The sequence below is a fragment of the Triticum aestivum genome, chromosome 7A (assembly GCF_018294505.1).
Source record: "Triticum aestivum cultivar Chinese Spring chromosome 7A, IWGSC CS RefSeq v2.1, whole genome shotgun sequence".
Classification (NCBI taxonomy): Eukaryota; Viridiplantae; Streptophyta; class Magnoliopsida; order Poales; family Poaceae; genus Triticum; species Triticum aestivum.
Window position 1 is genome coordinate 160,159,050 of NC_057812.1, and position 19,857 is coordinate 160,178,906.

Here is a 19,857-nt window from a genome sequence, read left to right on the forward strand (position 1 = left end):
ATCTGGTCAAACTATGGTCAAACTACTTATTCAAGAAGTATTAGTGTTACTAAATAATTATTCAAGAATATTAGTGTTATTAAATAATTATTTCAGTTTTTTTGAATTTTGGTCAAATCTGGTCAAACTATGGTCAAACTATGGTCAAACAATGGACAAACAATGGTCAAACTACTTATTCAAGAAATATTAGTGTTACTAAAAAATTATTGTTTTTAGAACAATAGTTTCAAACTCAAACAGTGAAATGTGTGACTTCATGCTCAAGCTAAACTCCTGATGGTTAATAGGATTGACATCCTACTATTGTCAGGAAAACAACGAGTGCAGACTTGGAAACGAGGGAGAATAAAACCCGGAAGTTAAGCGTGCTCAGGCTGGGGGAGTGGGAGGATGGGTGACCGTTCGGGAAGTTAGATGATTTGGAATGATGAGGGGTGATTAGAGATTAAATTGTGCAGTGATGAGGGGTGATTAGAGATTAGAGGTTAAAATAATTCAGAAATTTGAAAATAAAAAAAATCAAAAAAAATCAAGAAAACTTCCTTTAGTACCGGTTGGTGTTACCAACCGGGACTAAAGGTGGACCGGCCACGTGGAGGGCCTTTGGTCCCAGTTCTGGTTTGAACCGGGACTAAAGGGTCAGGGCATTAGTAACGACCCTTTAGTCCCGGTTCAAGAACCAGGACTAAAGGCCCTTATGAACCGGGACTAAAGGCCCTTTTTCTACTAGTGTATGCAGCCCACCCAAAGACCGGCTCGATGCATTGTCGAGCGGTTCACTGGACTCGTCGGATGTGAATTCGCTTCTGATGGCCTCCTCCCCCCGCCCTATGGACGACGCCGAAGTATTGTCCCAACAGGTTCCAAGCCAGGAGGAGGTGGTCCTGGAGGCGCCGCAAGGAGACCTCCCGGACTCCAGGAGTAAAGGGGATAAAAAACCCCAGGGCTCCAAGTCCGGCCCTAGGCCAGACACCGCTCCGGAACCTTCAAGGGTTCCAGAGTCCGGCGGGCGACCTGCTTCCAAGAGGAGCAAGCCCACCGTGCCGGTGACCCCCGTCCAACCGGAGGCGCCGGACAATCTGTTGGAGGTGCTCAAAGGCACCTCCATCGACAAGGAGCACCGCACCATTATGAGTGCGGTGGTCCAGAAGGTTCAGTCCGCCAAGAGCGGACTGACTGAAGCTTGTGCTAGCCTTTTAACAGGCTTTGAGGTAAGTAAAGAATGTGTAAATAATATTACCACATAGACAGTAGCCCCTGATGCTCTGTTTGGCGTTCGGGAAGAAAAGCCGAATAGAGGATCAAATAAAATTCGCAGGAGTCTAACAAAAAGGAGTCAATATGCGTATGCAGGCTTCTCTGCTGGCGTCCACCGCACTGACTGTGGAAGTGGACACGCTAAAGCAGAACCTCGAGCAGTCCAAGCAAGAGCTCGGGCGTGCCAAGAAGCAGCTCGAGGACAAGGAAGGTAAGAAATACCTTGTATTAAATGTATATAAAAAAGTGCAATTGCAAAAAATGACAGGATTATCGTTGCTATTGTAGGGGCCACGTCTAAAGTGGCGACCCTTAAGCAAGCGTTGTCCGAGGCTGAGAAGAGGGCGGCCACGAAGCGCACCGAGAGGGAGAAGTATGAGGCCCAGGTTGGCAAGGTGCGGCAAGAGCTCCAGGCTCTAATGAAAAAACATGAGAGTTTGGAGCTTGACTCAAAGACGCGAGCGTCCGAGCTCGCGATGGCTATTGAAAATGCCAAGTCTGCCAAGGCCGAATCCCATAAGACCCTCCAGGAGTTGGATGAGGTGAAAAAGATAGCGGCGGGTAAGGCATTCTTTATGCAAAGCAAACACATAAACATGAGTTACTTGTTACTTACCCGAATCCGGAGCTCTCCAGGAGCGTTCGCAGATCTTCCCTATAGCGTGTCCGATGCCGCCGTATTCTAGCGAGCCGAGGAGGGCAGCTCGACAGAGAAGGTGTTCTGGTCTCAGTATGCTGAGGCTGGACACCCCGTGCCCCTGAGCGACCAGCTGAAGCAACTGGTCGAGCTCCACAAGGCAGCCGAACAGGCCATGAAGGGCCTTGTAGTTCGGCTGTGGCCTGGAGAGGCTCTGCCTGGGAGCTATTTTGGACTGGTGCGGCGGCTGGTGGGGGCCTGTCCAAGGCTCGAAGTCATCAAGCGCTCCGTCTGCATTGAAGGTGCCCGTAGGGCCCTTGCCCGTGCTAAGGTGCACTGGGGCAAGCTGGATGCTGAGAAGCTTGTGAAGGACGGGCCACCGCCGGGGAAAGAGCTTCGCAAGCCCGAGAATTATTATACGGATGTTCTGAAGGGTGCCCGCCTTGTGGCGGATGAATGTTCCAGGGATGTAATTTTTAAGTAAAACTCGCTCGTTTTGTCCTGTGCGCTGAAAACTAGTTCATATGCGCTAAGCAATGCTGCTGGAATTTAAAATATTACCTTCTGTGCAGTTGTTTATCAATTCTGAGAGATGGCGAGTTGTCGGCTTCTGCCCCCGTGCCGCTAGTGCCGGGGTGTTCGGGGATAAACCTGAGCGCTCTTTTCCCATGTTTGGGTCCTTCGAGGGAGGCGCTCAGCACATCGAACAAGGCAATCGGACTATAATGCGTGAACACTCTCACTTAGCCATAGAATTCTATAATTTTAAATTTCGGCGAAGCCCCTGGTATTCGGAAGACTGAGTTCGGGGCGCTATCCTCGCCTTGGCCGGACACAGCGGAACGTAAGGCACCAAAACATAGGAGCCGGACAAACCCAACTATTGACCCAAGACATGATTCGGAGCCGATGCATATAGTGCTATAAGTTCGGGGTGCCGCACTTGTTAAAGTGTTCGGACTTCTCACACCATATTGAGGGGTACTAAAGCCCCTGGCGTATTTTGGCCGTACCAAAGTGTATGGGTGCAACATGTCGTTAAGGAACATATATTTGTAAAAAAAGAGTAATGCAAAAATAGACAAAAGCTATGCATTGTTTATTAAAAAGGGCTGCAATCAAAGCAGAATGATACAAATAATGTGATAAGCAAAAGGTTGGACTATTTAACATTTCCGTTCCAGGGGCGGGCTGCGGAATGGTATGCGAAACAGGTATACTGCTCGTGATAGAGGCCACCTGGGAGTTCCGTAATGCGGCATGGCTTGTCTGCTTCCCTGGTTCTTGCATCATTTGTGGGGCAATTGAACTGCTGAACAGGCCTTCCGAAGAGTGGAGTCCTGAAAGTAAGAGAAAATTAAAAAATCGGCAACCCCTGGTGCGATTTAAGCCGTGTTTCGGGCGTGCCGTGATGGTGCCCCTCCCCTGTACCCATGGTATTTCTAGAGCGTAGTTATGTACGCGAAGTACTGGTGTCGCATTTTTGCGAGGGCTGGGGTTGGGGCCGCACTGCTACGCCTGCTCGGAACGTGCCAGGCGGCCTTGTTGTAGGTTACTCCGGGCACGCTTGACGGTGTCCGAACGTTTAATGGTCGGACTGGAGAACTGCCCGGAGAGGCTGCTTTGTACTTCCGCTGCAAGGGCCGCCGTGTGCTCCTCCGTTCGGAGAGAGCGTTCGGTGTTTCCATTGACCGTAATTACTCCTCGAGGGCCTGGCATCTTGAGCTTAGGTAAGCGTAGTGCAGTACCGCATTGAACTTGGCGAATGCGGTTCGCCCGAGCAGTGCGTGATAGCCACTGCGGAATGGGACTACGTCGAAGATTAACTCCTCGCTTTGAAAATTATCCGAAGATCTGAAGACCACTTCAAGTGTGACTGAGCCTGTATAGTTGGCCTCTACACCTGGTATTATGCCTTCAAAGGTCGTTTTGGTGGGATTAATCCTCGAGGGATCTATGCCCATTTTCTGCACTGTATCCTGGTAAAGCAGGTTCAGGCTGCTGCCGCCGTCCATAAGGACTCTAGTGAGATGAAATCCGTCAATGATTGGGCCTAGAACCAATGCGGTGAATCCGCCATGACGGGTGCTAGTGGGATGGTCCCTTCGATCAAAGGTGATCGGGCAGGAGGACCATGGGTTGAACTTTGGGGCGACTGGCTATACCGCGTATACGTCCCTTAACGCGCGCTTCCGCTCCCTCTTGGGGATGTGGGTTGCGTATATCATGTTCACCGTCCGCACTTGTGGGGGAAAACCCTTCTGTCCACTGTTGTTCGGCGGCCGAGGCTCTTCGTCGTCATCCTATGCAGCCCCGTGTCTTTATTTTCGGCATTTAACTTGCCTGCCTGCTTGAACACCCAACAATCCCTGTTGGTGTGATTGGCCGGCTTTTCGGGGGTGCCATGTATCTGGCACAAGCGGTCGAGTATTCAGTCCAAACTGGACGGGCCCCTAGGATTTCTTTTGAATGGCTTTTTCCGCTGACCGGATTTATAGCCTCTGAATCCGGCATTAACTGTCGTATCCTCAGCATTGTCGCCGTTAATACGGCGCTTCTGCTTGTTGCGACGCGACCTGCCACTACTGTCCCTGGTATCCAAATTACCAGGGTTCTTGGTCATATTGTTGCTACGAGCAAGCTAGCTATCTTCTCCCGCACAAAAGTGGGTCATGAGTGTCATGAGTGCTGCCATAGATTTCGGCTTTTCCTGTCCAAGGTGCCGGGCAAGCCACTCGTCACGGATATTGTGCTTGAAGGCTGCTAGGGCCTCTGCGTCCGGACAGTCCACTATTTGATTTTATTTTGTTAGGAACCGTGTCCAGAATTTCCTAGCCAATTCCTCTGGTTGCTGAATTACGTGGCTTAGGTCATCGGCGTCTGGTGGTCGCACATAAGTGCCCTGGAAATTGTCGAGGAATGCGGCTTCCAGGTCCTCCCAACAATCGATTGATACTTCTGGCAAGCTGTTAAGCCAATGCCGAGCTGGTCCTTTAAGCTTGAGTGGGAGGTATTCGATGGCGTGGAGATCATCGCCGCGGGCCATGTGGATATGAAGGAGATAATCCTCGATCCATACCGCAGGATCTGTTGTGCCATCATATGATTCAATGTTTACGGGTTTGAAACCCTCGGGGATTTGATGATCCATTACTTCGTCTGTGAAGCATAGTGGGTGTGCGGCGCCTCTGTATTGGGCTATATCACGATGTAGCTCCAATGAGCTTTGTCTACTGTGTTCGGCCCTACCGAATTTGTGTCCAGCATGACGGTTACCGTCTCGAGTCGTGGGGCGCCCATGCGATCCGTAGATCGATCTTGTTTGCCTTGCCTTGTCCTCCAACATATCTCGCAGGTCTGGCACATTTTCCCGTGCCTTGGTACGGGGTGCGGCTTGAGGGGAGGACCGAGGGGCCTCTCTGTTGCAGCCATGAGGTGGCCGGTTGGCCGTATCAAGTGCTGGTGATGTAGGTTTAAGTGCTTCCTCCTCTAATCGGGGTAGCAACCTGCGCTTTGGGTAGCACTTGGAGGGGCGTTCGAGTTTATGCTCTTCGGACGCAAGGACTTCAGTCCATCTGTCGACTAGCAAATTTTGATCAGCTCTAAGCTATTGTTGTTTTTCTTGAGGCTTCTTGCCGTGGCCATAAGCCTGCATTGAAAACGCTCTTGCTCGACGGGATCCTCTGGCATGACGAATTCGTCGTCGTCGAGGCTTGCCTTGTTTTCGGAGGGAGGCATATAATTATTGTCCTCGACCTCTCTGTCTGTCGCTCTCCCATGAGGGTTGGCTTCTCCGTCCTCCTGTGCTGAATCATGCTGGAGGGGGTTTTCTTCGGCACTCTCCGGAGTATTATTATCTCCTGTTCTGGAATCACCATATTTGCTTTGGCGGGATTTTGAGCGGCGCGGCTGACACCGGCGCTTAGGCTATTTCTTGGAGGGGTCATCCTCCGCTGTTCCATCGCCATCTCCTTCTTTTGGGGTGTCCACCATGTATATGCCATACGACGAGGTGGCTTTCCAGGGCCCAATAGGCGCTGGTTCTTCATCGTCTCCTGCATCAGTGTCCATACCATCGATGTCTTCGGAGTCGAAGTCGAGCACGTCGGTTAAACCGTCGACAGTGGCTACAAAGTGGGTGGTGGGTGGGCTTTGAATTTCTTCATCGTCCGTATCCCAACCTTGCTGACCGTAGTCCGGCCAGGGCTCTCCTGATAAAGAGAGAGACTTTAGTGTCTTCAGAATATCGCTGAAAGGCGAGTGCTGAAAGATGTCTGTGGCAATAAACTCCATGATCGGCGCCTAATCGGATTCGATCAGCAGGGGCGTAGAGGGTTCGGAGTCTGGCTCCTTGGAGTCACGAGTCTCGCGGAGTGCGGGGATGGTGTTTGGCTCGATCGCCATTGGGATCGCAGCCCCCGAGGCGGCGTCCAACCACCCATCCTCGATCGGCGCAATTGGCTCCGAATTAAGGGTCGAAGCCGATGCGGGTGCGGCTTCCAGGACACTGTTCAGTGGCTGAGCTAGATCATGCTCGTCGTGACAGTGTGGCGCGCTCGGCAGTGGCTCGAATCTGTCGAGGATCAAGTCCCCGCGGATGTCAGCCGTGTAGTTTAAACTTCCAAATCTGACCTGATGGCCAAGAGCATAACTTTCGATCTACTCCAGATGGCCAAGTGAATTGGCCCGCAGTGCGAAGCCGCCGAACACGAAGATCTGTCCGGGGAGGAAGGTGTAACGCCCTCGATGCGGCTATATCTCCCACGTGTCGAAGCACGACTTAGAGGCATAACCGCATTGAAAGTAATGTCGCAAGTGAGGTAATCTTCACACAACCCATGTAATACATAAGGAACAGAGATACATAGTTGGCTTACAATCGCCACTTCACACAAATACATGAATAAAGCATTACATCATCCAGATACAATCAAGGTCCGACTACGGAACCAAAATAAAAGAAGAACCCCAAAAGCGACACGGTCCCCGATCGACCCCAACTGGGCTCCACTACTGATCAACTAGAACGAAACAACATAAAGGACAAGATCTTCATCGAGCTCCTCCTTGAGCTTGGTTGCGTCATCTGCATGGGCTCATCGGCACCTGCAAGCTGGTTTTGGAAGTATCTGTGAGCCACGGGGACTCAGCAATCTCGCATCCTCGCGATCAAGGCTATTTAAGCTTATGGGTAAGGTAAAAGGTATGAGGTGGAGCTGCAGCAAGCGACTAGCATATATGGTGGCTAACATACGCAAATGAGAGCGAGAAGAGAAGGCAAAGCACGATCGATAAAAGTATGATCAAGAAGTGATACTAAAACAACCTACGTCAAGCATTACTCCAACACCGTGTTCACTTCCCGGACTCCGCCGAGAAGAGACCATCACGGTAACTCACACAGTTGATTCATTTTAATTAAGTTAAGGTTCAAGTTATCTACAACCAGACATTAACAAATTCCTATTTGCCCATAACCGCAGGCACGGCTTTTGAAATTTAAATCCCTGCAGGGGTGTCCCAACTTAGCCCATCACAAGCTCTCACGGTCAACGAAGGATATTCCTTCTAGCGGGAAGACCCAATCAGACTCGGAATCCCGGTTACAAGGCATTTCGACAAGGTAAAACTAAACCAGCAACACCGCCCGAATGTGCCGACAAATCCCGATAGGAGCTGCACATATCTCTTTCTCAGGGCACACTCAGATTGTCCTAGGTACGGGTAGGCCAGCCCAGAGTTGCCCCTGGTGGCCACCGGCAGCTGACAGGTTGGACCAACACTCAGAGGAGCACTGGCCCGGGGGGGGGGTAAAATAATGATGACCCTCAGGAGCGCGACTCCCAAGGGAAAAGAAAAGGCTAGGTGTCAAATGGTAAAACCAATGTTGGGCATTGCTGGAGGAGTTTTACTCAAGGCGAACTGTCAAGGGGTTCCCATAATAGCCCAACCGCGTAAGGAACGCAAAATCCGGGAACATAACACCGATATGACGGAAACTAGGGCGGCAAGAGTGGAACAAAACACCAGGCATAAGGCCGAGCCTTCCACCCTTTACCAAGTATATATATGCATTAATTAAATAAGATATATTGTGATATCCCAACAAGTAAACATGTTCCAACAAGGAACAACATCTCCATGTTCCAACAAGGAACAAACTTCAATCTTCACCTGCAACTAACAACGCTATAAGAGGGGCTGAGCAAAGTGGTAACATAGCCAAACAACGGTTTGCTAGGACAAGGTGGGTTAGAGGCTTGGTTCAACAATATGGGTGGCATGATAAGCTAGTGGTAGGTATCGCAGCACAGGCATAGCAAAAGAGCGAGCATCTAGCAAGCAAAGATAGAAGTGATTTCGAGGGTATGATCATCTTGCCTGAAATCCCGCAAGGAAGAAGAATGAGTCCATGAAGAAGAAAAACGGACGTAGATGAACGGGTCCTCACAAACGCGACGTTACCGGAACCAACCCGAAGAAGCAAACACCAGAAAGAAGCACACAACATAGTAAACAAACCACACATGAACATGGTATGATATGCGGGATGCGGTATGCGATGCATATGCATGATTTGACAAGGAATGATTGAACCTGGCCTCAACTTGGAAATCCAAGTGTGCCACTGTAAAGGTGAGATGAAATCGCTTGAAAACGATATAAAGATCACCGGAATCGGAGACACGGTTTGGAAATGGCAAGCAATTCTAATATGGCACCGGTATGCAACATGCAGCAAGTAGCCATCTAAATGCAACAAGATTAACATGCTACAACACTCAAACATGACAACAAAATACATGGCAGGGATCCATTCATGATTCTTAACAAAAGATGAACACTGAGCTACGGCCAATTCATCCATTAACAGGTTCAAACAAGCATGGCAAAAATGCATTTGGTCAACAGATTTCAGACTTAGTGAAATTAACACTTGTCTGGAATTTCAGATCAGGTAGCACACTTTGGAGCATGAAAACTATATGCTACAGGACCTGAACATGGCAAAGTAAAGCATGGCATCGAGCTACTCAAAGAGCTTAACAAAAGTCCCTTAGTGACCTTGAGCCAAAAGGGATCAGAAAATACAATTGCAAGCATGTGAACATGGCAAAAACATAATCAGATCACAGACTTAGTGAAAAACTGGAGCATGCCAATCAGATATCAAGTAGGCATGTTTACGAGCTCGATGCACTCACTACAGAGCATGTCATGACAACCTAAGCATACACCCATCAAGAATACACATTATACAAGCTAGACATGTCTAGAACAATAACATGGCATGCACGGATCAACTACAACATCCTCGGCAAAATCGCTAACAAGTAGACAATATGCCCAGATTCACGAAATAGCAAAAGTAGAGCTCGATTGACTCAAGCTAGTATGCTCCATAATTGCAAACAAAGACATGGATGGATAGAGCACTACAAGATTAACAAATCATCCTTACTGATCATCCTCAAAAGAGGCACGGATCACTAGGAAACAACATGAACATATGGCATATTGAAATAAACAGATCAAAGACTTAGTGGAAATGCTAAGTCCCTGAAATCAGCATTAACGAATGCTCCACTTTGCAAGCTTGTCCTAGTCACCACACACATCACAAAAAATACATGGGTTGCACCTCTGGATAGATGGCAAAACATATAACAAAACACATATAGAGCTCAGGGGCATATCATGCACACAATAATCATGGCAAAAAATGATAAATATCTAATTGGAGCTGCAGATCTGACAATTAACTCAAATAGCTCTATTCCAATAGCATTTCGAGCATCAAGATGAACTCAAATGAAAATGATGCAATGAGATGAAATGATGTACTCTCTGAGACGAACATTTTGATATGCTATATGCATGAATCGGAGCTACAGATGCAAAGTTATGACATGATGAACATGGGCATCTGAAACTGGAAATTTCGGGGACTTGGGGAAAAATCAACCTCTGTCAGATTTCAGATCTAGGGTTCGTGCACGTTCTTCGAGGACCGCCGGAGATTTCGCCGGAGAGGTTGCCGGAGACGAGGAAGAGACCGGATCCACGGGATCTGTGCGGCTCCGGCCCAGATCGGGTCGAAGGAGAGGCGAGGGGGCGGAGGACATCCCTGGCGGCGGTGATGCGAGTCGCCGGCGCACGGGGTTCCCTGGCGCCGGTCGCCGGCGTAGCTCCGGTAGCCGGCGAGGAAGGACGGAGGCGGGGCGACGCTGGTGGCACATGGCAGCGGCGGGAGGGCGCGCCGTCGAGGCCGAGAGGGGCGCGCGGGCCGCGGCTGGCGCAGGCGACGCGGAGGAGCTTGGTGGCCGGCGACGAACTCCGGTCAGCGAGGTGCGCTGCCGCCGGCGAGGTCCGGGCGGTCGTCGGAAGATGCGGTGGCGCTCTAGTGACGCGGGCAGAGGCGTGAGGAGGCGGGCACAGAGGGCGGCGGCAGATCTGGGCTTGCGCAGGCCCCGGATGGGCTCCACGGGCCGACGGCGTGGGAACGGTGGCGGGAGCCAGGTGGTGGCTTCTGATTCGTTGCGGGGTGGTTGGACGTGTCCGGCCGCCGGGCGGACATGTCCGGCGGCACGGGGAGGAGTGGATCTAGGGTTCATCCGCGAAATGATCCGAAATTTTCGGGGAGGTGTGCCCCTTTATAGGTAGAGGGAGCTAGGAGAGTCCAAATGAGGTGCGGTTTTCGGCCACGCGATCGTGATCGAACGACCGAGAAGGTGGAGGAGGTTTAAGTGGGTTTTGGGCCACTTTGGAAGGGTGTTGGGCTGCAACACACACGAGGCCTTCTCAGTTCCTCGGTTAACCGTTGGAGCATCAGACGAAGTCCAAATGGCACAAAACTTGACAGGCGGTCTACCGGTAGTAAACCAAGGCCGCTTGGCAAGTCTTGGTCCGATCCGGAAATGTTTAATCCCCAAACACGAGAAGAAGGTAGAAATGACCACCAGAGGAGAACGGAGCACCGGAATGCAAAACGGACAACGGGGAAAATGCTCGGATGCCTGAGACGAACATGTATGCAAATGAAATGCACATGATGACATGATATGCAACGTATGACACGCAAGCAATGACAAGGCAACAACAACGAATAACTGGATGACACCTGGCACATCGGTCTTGGGGCGTTACAACACTCCACCACTATGAGAGGATCTCGTCCCGAGATCTAGAATGCCACCGGAGAGAAAACGGAAGAGAAAGAGAAGAGGTAAAACTAAGTTGCTCCTTTGACAAACGAGTGAAACCAAGAAACCTTGAAAAGGTTGAGCAAAATGAAAGAAAGAAAGCAACGGAGAAGAACAAAGTTGAAAGCACTCCGTTAAGAAAGAGGAATAAGAAAGAACTGATTCGGGTAGCACTTCGGTTGAAAAGAGATGAAGACTTGATAAAATGAAAGAGCTTGAGCAAAAGGAACACAATGCTCCGGTAAAATGGATAAACCAAGAAAAGAACACGATCCTGACAAAACAAGAAGATGGGTTGCGGAGAGCAACATCACAATGCCTACGGAACACAGGGAAACAAGATGTTGAGAGAGCACGGTTACAACAAATGCTAGAATGGAGTTGTTGGAAAACCAACACGAAAAGAAAAAGCTTGATATGGTCTTATGGGATATATCTCAAATTATGAGGTGACAACCTGCCACTCACGGGAAAAAGAATTGGATTGATATGAACAAGGAGACGAGAAACTATTTCACCGGGAGGATAAAGAAGAACTTGGATCACTTATAAGCACCATAATTAGCAACAATCCTTAGGGAAGGCTTTAGGTGAAATATAACCCAAGATAATTCCAATGACAAGATTGATGGATTTACAATACCTCATTCTTGACAACATGTGAATCATGAAACATGTATTCAAATTATCAAGAATGACATAATACCACCTCCAATGATACGGAAGAAAAAATTGCACTTCGGATGCAAGATGAAGAATGCTTGAGCTTCTTAGAAAAGAATCTTGATGAAAAATTGGAGAAGGAATTAAATCCTTGATGGACCATTATGTAGAACCTCCATGAAGAACCCTGGTAACAAAAGGATGATCAAACGGAAGGAAAGAGAAGTTGAAAACACAAGGTGAATCCTTGTAATGATTAGATGGATCTCCATGGTGATATAATTGAAAAAGGTTGGAACTCCGGGAAAAGAGAAGATGAAACAGATGAAACTGAGAATTTGATAAGCCTCCGGAATAAGGACTTAATCTCTTGGATGAAACAAGAATAAGAATTACATTATGCTTATCCTTCACCAATTAAAATTGATGACAAGCAATGGAATTGGCATACTACTTATTCTCATAGAAAGGATTAAGATAGATATAGCGTCAACTTGAGAATGCCTTCAATGAAACCCCGGTAGAATTTGAAAACACGAATGAATTGATGAGGAAGAGAAATCTTGAACGAACCACCATAAGAATTAAAATGAACGAAGAAAAGATAAAGAAACACCGGGGAGAATTATAAAATGAATAGAGATTGAGAGGATTTAGAAACATGAGAACGAAGAGATCACGAACTGATTAGAGAATATTGAATGATGCACCGGTAAGATTTGGAGAATGATAGCTAGAAGCTGAGAATGACTAAACCTGAATTGATGGACTCCAGATAGGTGAAAGGAATTCTCACAATCAAAAACAATTATGAGAGGGTGGCCTCGAACTAGAACCACGAATCTTGAAGAGAAAAGAGCAAGATTGACAGAAAAATCTTCTTCGACCTTCAAATGATGAGAATGACAACGAGAAACACCACCATGAATAATTTAGACACTCCGGGAGAATCAAAAGCGAAGGGGTTGAGCCAACTATGAAAAGAATTTGAAAGATCTTGGAGAAAAACATATGACAGGCGATGAATCATTCTTATGTCAAATTTGAAATGAATTTAGGATAGCTCCGGTAAAATTAGAAGAGTCAGGTAAGATCCTGGAAAATGACCTGTGGGTTAGGGCCCACTCAAAAGAACACCGTTCAAAAGATTTAAAAGAGAGATTGCACCGGTTGAATTAAATGACATGAATGAGATAACAATCTCGAAAGAGCTTGAAAGGATCTTAAATGACAAGACGAGCCTTTTGAGAAAACTTGAGCACGCCAGAACAAATGAATAGCGAGAAGTGAATTATTATGAGGTGCACCGGTATGAGAAGGCATTTGAAATAAGGAAAAGAATATGATCAAACACCAAAAGCTTGATTTGAATCCACCGGAGAAGAGAACGAGTGAAGAGTGACGAACTTGAAGCTCCGTTAGAATCTTCCTGAGAATCACTTGTCAGGACCCCGACTCAATGCCACATCGATCTAGCATGTAACACCTCATATCACTTTGCGGCCTCACGCACGGTATTCCCGCGGGTGTCGCCTTACCTTAGCCCGGGACCGTTTGCGCCTTTTGGCACACGTATATGACAGTGTCGCTAGCATCCATATGATAAGGAGCCCGGGCTGACATGGCTAGTCGTAAACCCAAAGTGGCACAGACTTATAGGGACAGGCATCCATGACCCAGCATCGAACGTGTCGGTCATCAGCGAGTGAATCCAGGCTGTAGCACTGGGCTAGCAGGACTCCGGTGAACCGGGCTGTAGCGGGCTAACAGGACTCCGGTATTCATCGCGTGACATTTCCCCGAAGGGACAGACACAGGAACGAAGAAGGACACATGCCGGCCAGCCTAAGTGTTCCGGAGCAGTAGCAAGCTACCATGGCTCGGTGGAAACACTAGGAGACATTTCCCGATAAGAGAGGCTACTAAAGATAAACAACTAGATAGTCAGATCCCACACATACCAAGCATTTCAATAACATACACACAATATGCTCGATATGTGCAATACAACATGGCATCACAAAATGACTCTACGACTCAAGTAGTTTATTCAATAGGCTCCGAGGAGCGAGACATTACAAACATGGGTCTCATGACCCAACAATCAGAGCATACAAGTCAAAGCACAAGCGGAAGCTATCATGTCTGGGTACAGACATCTATAAATGAAAAAGGCTGAGAAGCCTGACTATCTATCAGATCCTGCCGAGGGCACAAGATCGTAGCTGAGGTAACAAGCTAAACGTCGAAGTCCACGTGGAACTACTAGTGAGACTGAAGTCTCTCTGCAAAAACATAAAATAGGCAAACGTGAGTACAAATGTACCCAGCAAGACTTACATCAGAACTAACTACATATGCATCATTTTCAACAAGGGGATGGTGGGGTTTAACTGCAGCAAGCCAGCTTTGACTCGGTGGCTATCCTAAACTACGACTGCAAGCGACTCTTTTGAGGTGGCGCACACGAGTCCACATATTCACCATATCAATACACCACTATGGATCCGCTCCTGTCTCCCTACGAGAACGCCATCCATAGCACTCACGCTTATCTTGCGCATTTTAAAGTATCCACTTTCACTTGTTTATGAACTGATATAAGCAATCCAGAAGTCCTTTTCCGCGGACACGGCTATTCGAATAGATGATGTTAACCCTGCAGGGGTGTACTTCTTCATACATGTTTCCACCACTTAGCGTCTGCACACGACATGTGCTCGGCAGACTTCAAGCGAAAGCCGACGTGGGTGTAGACCACGACCTACCTAAACACTCAAGTCTCTAGTCCAGGTTTATCGCCTATTCGGGTTCCATCCATGAGGAGATCCGGCCGGAGTTTCGCTCACAGCCCCAAACGATGTGAACAGGGTTCCCGAGATACCTAACGGGCATCCGGTACACCGTGCCACGTACCTACCGCATCACAGCCCACCCCTACGGTCAGCGCTGTCCACGGCCTCCAGTAAGCTACAAACACCAGAAACTACTTGCAACTCCTGGACAGAGGACAAGGGTGAATAAGAAGTCGAGCGGGGTCATATTTCAGGGCCCAATGTATGGTAGTAACTGAACCATGGATCACAAACACACAACTCAGTTCCTGAGGACGGCTACAATGAGACAACCCACCATGTACTCCTACATGGCCTCTCACCGCTACCTTTACCAAATCGTGTTCACACACTTAGCTCACACACAGTAGGACATGTTCACACGCCTCTGATTCATCCCCGATGAATCAGACCTGACTCAACTCTAAGCAGTAGCAGGCATGACAAACAAGCATGAATGAGTAGGCACAACAGGGCTCAAACAACTCCTACTCATGCTAGTGGGTTTCATCTATTTACTGTGGCAATGACAGGTCATGCAAAGGATAAAGGGGTTCAACTACCGCAGCATGTAACAGTTGAATCGGTGTTGTCCTAATGCAGTAAAAGAGAGCAGGAGCGAGAGGGTAGGATTGTATCGGAATGAACAAGGGGGTTTTGCTTGCCTGGCACTTCTGAAGATAACATTGAGTCTTCATCAGTGTCAACGATCACATCCTCGGTATCATGTCTATCGAGAGGGGACAAATACCGGCAACACAGAAGGAAACACAATCAATGCAATGCACAATATGATGCATGATCATGACATAGCAAAATGAATGTGTTTTGGGCTAATGCATCTAGCAACAAGTTAAATGAAGTTGGTTTGAATACAAGATTCAAATTCAAACTCCATATGTGATTATTTAAATGCCCTTTAATTGATTTGTGCTAAACAGCAGCTATAAGTTGTTCTAACATGCATGAAAATGGTACAGATGGATTCCTTGAATTTTTCTGATAATTTTTCATATATAATTTATTTCATTTGGAGTTACGGTTAATTTTCTATGATTTATTGAAGTTTTAGCTATTTTCTGAAATTTCCTGAATAATATTAAATCCAGAAAATACTTATTGCGTCAGCATGACGTCAGCACGACGTCAGCGGGTCAACGCGGCTGTCTAGGGTCAAACCTGACGTGTGGGACCCACACGTCAGTGACAGGGGGTTAACCCCGAGTCAAACCTGGGCTGGTTAGCTTTGACTAAGCCCTGGGGCCCACTTGTCAGCGTCAGTAGGTGGGGGGTTAGTGACTAATTAACTAAGCCATGTCAGCCCGCCGGAGTTCTGGCCGGCGGCGACCATTAGCGCGGCGGCGACTCGCCGGACTTGCGTTTCAGACAGCGTTTGATCGCGCGAAGACCACCGGGGCGTAGCCCGTCTTCGTCCGCAACCAGGGGAGCTGATGGGGGGGCTGCGGGGGCGCCGGAGCTCGCCGGAGCAAGCTTGCGGCGGCGGTCGGAGCTCGGCTGTGTTCGGGGACGCGGCTGCAGCGTGCAAACGAGCGAACTAAAGCGCTAGCGGGGCACTACGAGGTGCGGCGAGAGTGCTAGGTGCACTGGCGTGGCCAAAAGGTCGCCGGAGCAACGCCGGCGACAAGCTCGAGCGGAGGCGAGCTTCGGCCATGGCGGAGCTAAGGCCTAGACGGCGCAAACGGACACGGGGAGGAGGGGGTTCGGTGCGGGGGCTCACCGCGGAACCAGCGAGCGCGAGGGCGAGGTCGGGGATGCCCGGTAGCTCCCGAATCGCCGGCGAGGATCCACGGCGGCCGGAGTCGAATTTGGCGACGGCGACGGCTCCATGGGGTGTCCGGAGGGGCACGGCTTGACGGGGAGCTTCAGGGCGGAGGAGCGGAGCTTCCGCGTGTGTCGGGGAGGCGAGGGGAGGCCGGTGGCTACGGTGATGCCCGTCGGCGGCGGCGGTGGTTCTCGGGTGAGAGGGAGAGAGAGCAGGGGGAGAAGAGGAGGGCGAGGGAGAGTGAGAGCGGTGCGGGGCAGCTGCGTGGCTTCGTCCGGGGCATCGAGGGAGTCCGGGGAAGCAGGAGGTGGCCAGCAGGGGGGAGGTGGCGCGCGCGCGTGCCGGCGAGCGTCGGGCACACGCCGTTCCCCTGTCGGGGAGGAAGACGACAGAGGGGGGGGAGTAGCGGTGGGCTGGGCCAGCGGGAGGAGCTGGCCAGCTGGGCCGGCTACAGGTAAGTGGCCCAGGTAGGCTTCTGTTCTTTTTATTTTTTTCTTCTGTTTTGTTTTATTTAAACTTTTGCCACTGTTTTGAATTAAAAAATAATAATTCAAACAATGCCAAAAACTCCTCTGAATATTTTATATTGCTAGATGGACTTTTCCAAAAGCTTATAAATATTTCGGGGGTATTTGAAATTATATTCTAATTATATGAATATAATTCAAATTCAAATAGCTAATGAATTAAATCCAAAGTCCCAAAAATAAATCCTTAAAAATGTTCAATATTTTGGTTGGGACCAGAACCCTTACCAAAAATTATCAAACATTTAAGAAGAGCATTTTGGAGCAATGAATGAGATTTCTAGGGTTTTTGCCCCTCTTTTATTTAAGGTTTTTGAGGCTTCCAATATTCCTCAATTCAAGTTTCAGAATTTAAACATGATGCACACATGAAGCTAGCCTAGAGCATTACCAGAAGCTAGGGATGTGACAACTCACCCCCACTAAACAAGAATCTCGTCTCGAGATTCAAGCGTAGGGTAGGGTGAAGGGGTAACGCAAACTAGTACAATCTTCACGATCCAGGTTGCACTTCAAATGAACGTTGATTTGATCACCATTATTGTCTTGTCGTCTTGCTCTGAGAACTCCAGCTAATCATGACAAGAAGAGGAAAGGAAAACTCTAGAAGGATCGGTCTTCTCGAAGATCGAACAACTCACGGAATGAGACATAGGACCATCTCTCGGGTTGAGACACGAGTTACACATCAAGAGGGGTGGAAAGAGACGGATGACGAAGGTTCACTAGGTGGACAACAATTCCACACTTAAGAAGGTGGTAAACGATTGTCAACGTAGCGAGGAGTTGAGTTGCCATGATACCACGACGAAACATCCTGGAGGAGGGTGATTCGTAGATTATTATCTTAAGTGGCAAAAAGAATTACTTTTGATTCAGAGATCATTGGAACTCTTTATACCAGCCTAAGGTAATCACAAGCGATCATTTGGAGGGGGTCGGTAGAATGGCATACTCGGACTTGGATGATGTGGATTACCTTGTTGAAAACAACGTAATGAATGAATTTTGCTTATCACCGGAAATGGAAGAGACCCATGGTAGAATGGCACATTGGTGGTGCAAGCTGGGAATAAAATGCAAATGCTGGGAATGATTCTGGTAACTGGGGAAGAACCCAACAATAGAGAGTGAATTCACTGTTGGAGTGGTTATAGCATAACCGAAGAATCTGGGGCAATCCCAGCTAGTGCCGATGATAAGACGTAGCGCTTGTGCGTGCTCTCAAGAACTTAAGCATTTCCACATTCATCAAGGTTTTACCAACATCCGTGTCAAGGGTCCGGTAGCACAACTTACTACCATGATGAATGGTGATGGAGGATGCAGATGCAAAGGAAGATAACACTTTCTCAGATTTCACCTTAGCGAGGCCAAGGAAACAAAATCTGGATGATCGACCGAGAGACATTTAGCACTCCGCTTCTAATGTTCTCCTTGACGTGCTAGTGTATCCCATTCATAGATATGGTTTGATAACTAGAACATCAAGTAAAAGGTCGGACTTCGGGAACACAATAAGCATAACGCACAACTAGGAAGTAAATCCTACGAAGTCCTTATGGGAAGGTGGCCAACTGCTTCAATCAAGATACCACAATAATAGGTCCTTCGGCTGGGTGGTGCTGGCCACGACATCCACTTTACCGGTTATCAAGGGACCAATATTATAGTTCTTGGGAAATGTTCCAAACCATCATATCTGCCTGAGATTCAGATCTGGTTGGTGTCAGGATAATCCAGACTCATCGAGTCTAGGAAGAAAAATGAAAGTTTGCAACACAATTCGACGAGATGACGTTGTGAGATTCTCGGGAAATGAACTATGATAGCAAGCTCCAAAACATGAGCTGGTTCTGCTACAAACATGTGAACACGTTGTCCAAGACAAGCATGACCACAAAGTAGTCTTATAATAAAACACTACCGAGTTCAGGAGGGGGAACCATCAGCGAGGATATCGAAGTTTTGTACAAATCCATCTGGTACCTTCGGGACTAGCACTTAAAACTTATTAATCTTGAACAAATCAATCAGTGGCTTGGTGTGCTAGGGACCCATATAGAATGGAGGTTGCAAGTCTCCGAACCACAGAATACTTCGCACGTATGCATGACTGATTTGGGATGATTCCAAAGGAAACAACACTGACTTTCTCGAATCCACGGCGGCAACTTGCATCAAATGCACATGGACTGGAGGAAGTCACTTCTTACATCCGAACATTTGCTCCATGAACTAGCATGAAGAAATGCTTTCAAAAGTTTCCAACACTAACTTAATGTTCAACAAAATCATGGAGGGAATAAGGATGTTGTCAATGGGCTCAACAACAATTCATCCGGGTTTCCTTTTAAAAGGAATTCCATAGTTAAGTGAACAAGTGATAGCATTGGTCAGACCAAAGATGTAGGGGTGTATGCTCGAGGGATCAACCACGAGTAAGACAACATTACGAGCATCGTTGGTACTGATTTGATTTGACGATAGCCCACACTCAAATCAAAGGATTGATAAGACAATAGGTCCAGCAACTGATCACAGGGACCAATCGATGAAGATATCATCTTTCTTCAACACACACTACACAAGAATATCCCTTTGGAACGAACTAAGTCAGACAAGCTTTTATCTTCCAACTCTCCAAGTTGTTGTCTAGCTTAACCAACTAGCTCAGGGATATCTAACACCGATTCTTGGAGAGAAGGTGGTTCACAAGAAACCAACTTGATCACGGGCTCAACATAACGGTCAGGTGACGACCTGGTAATACTTCCGAGAAGATCTTCGGAAATCACGAACCACCGATATGTTACTAAGCTCGAGAACAATCTTGCATTTCAGGGCAAGAAGATATGATCAAATGAGCGAGGACTTGACAAAATCCTAACTCATCAATCAAAGAGTGCACCAGGAAATAAGGACTAGGTAGCACGATCAATCTTAGAAT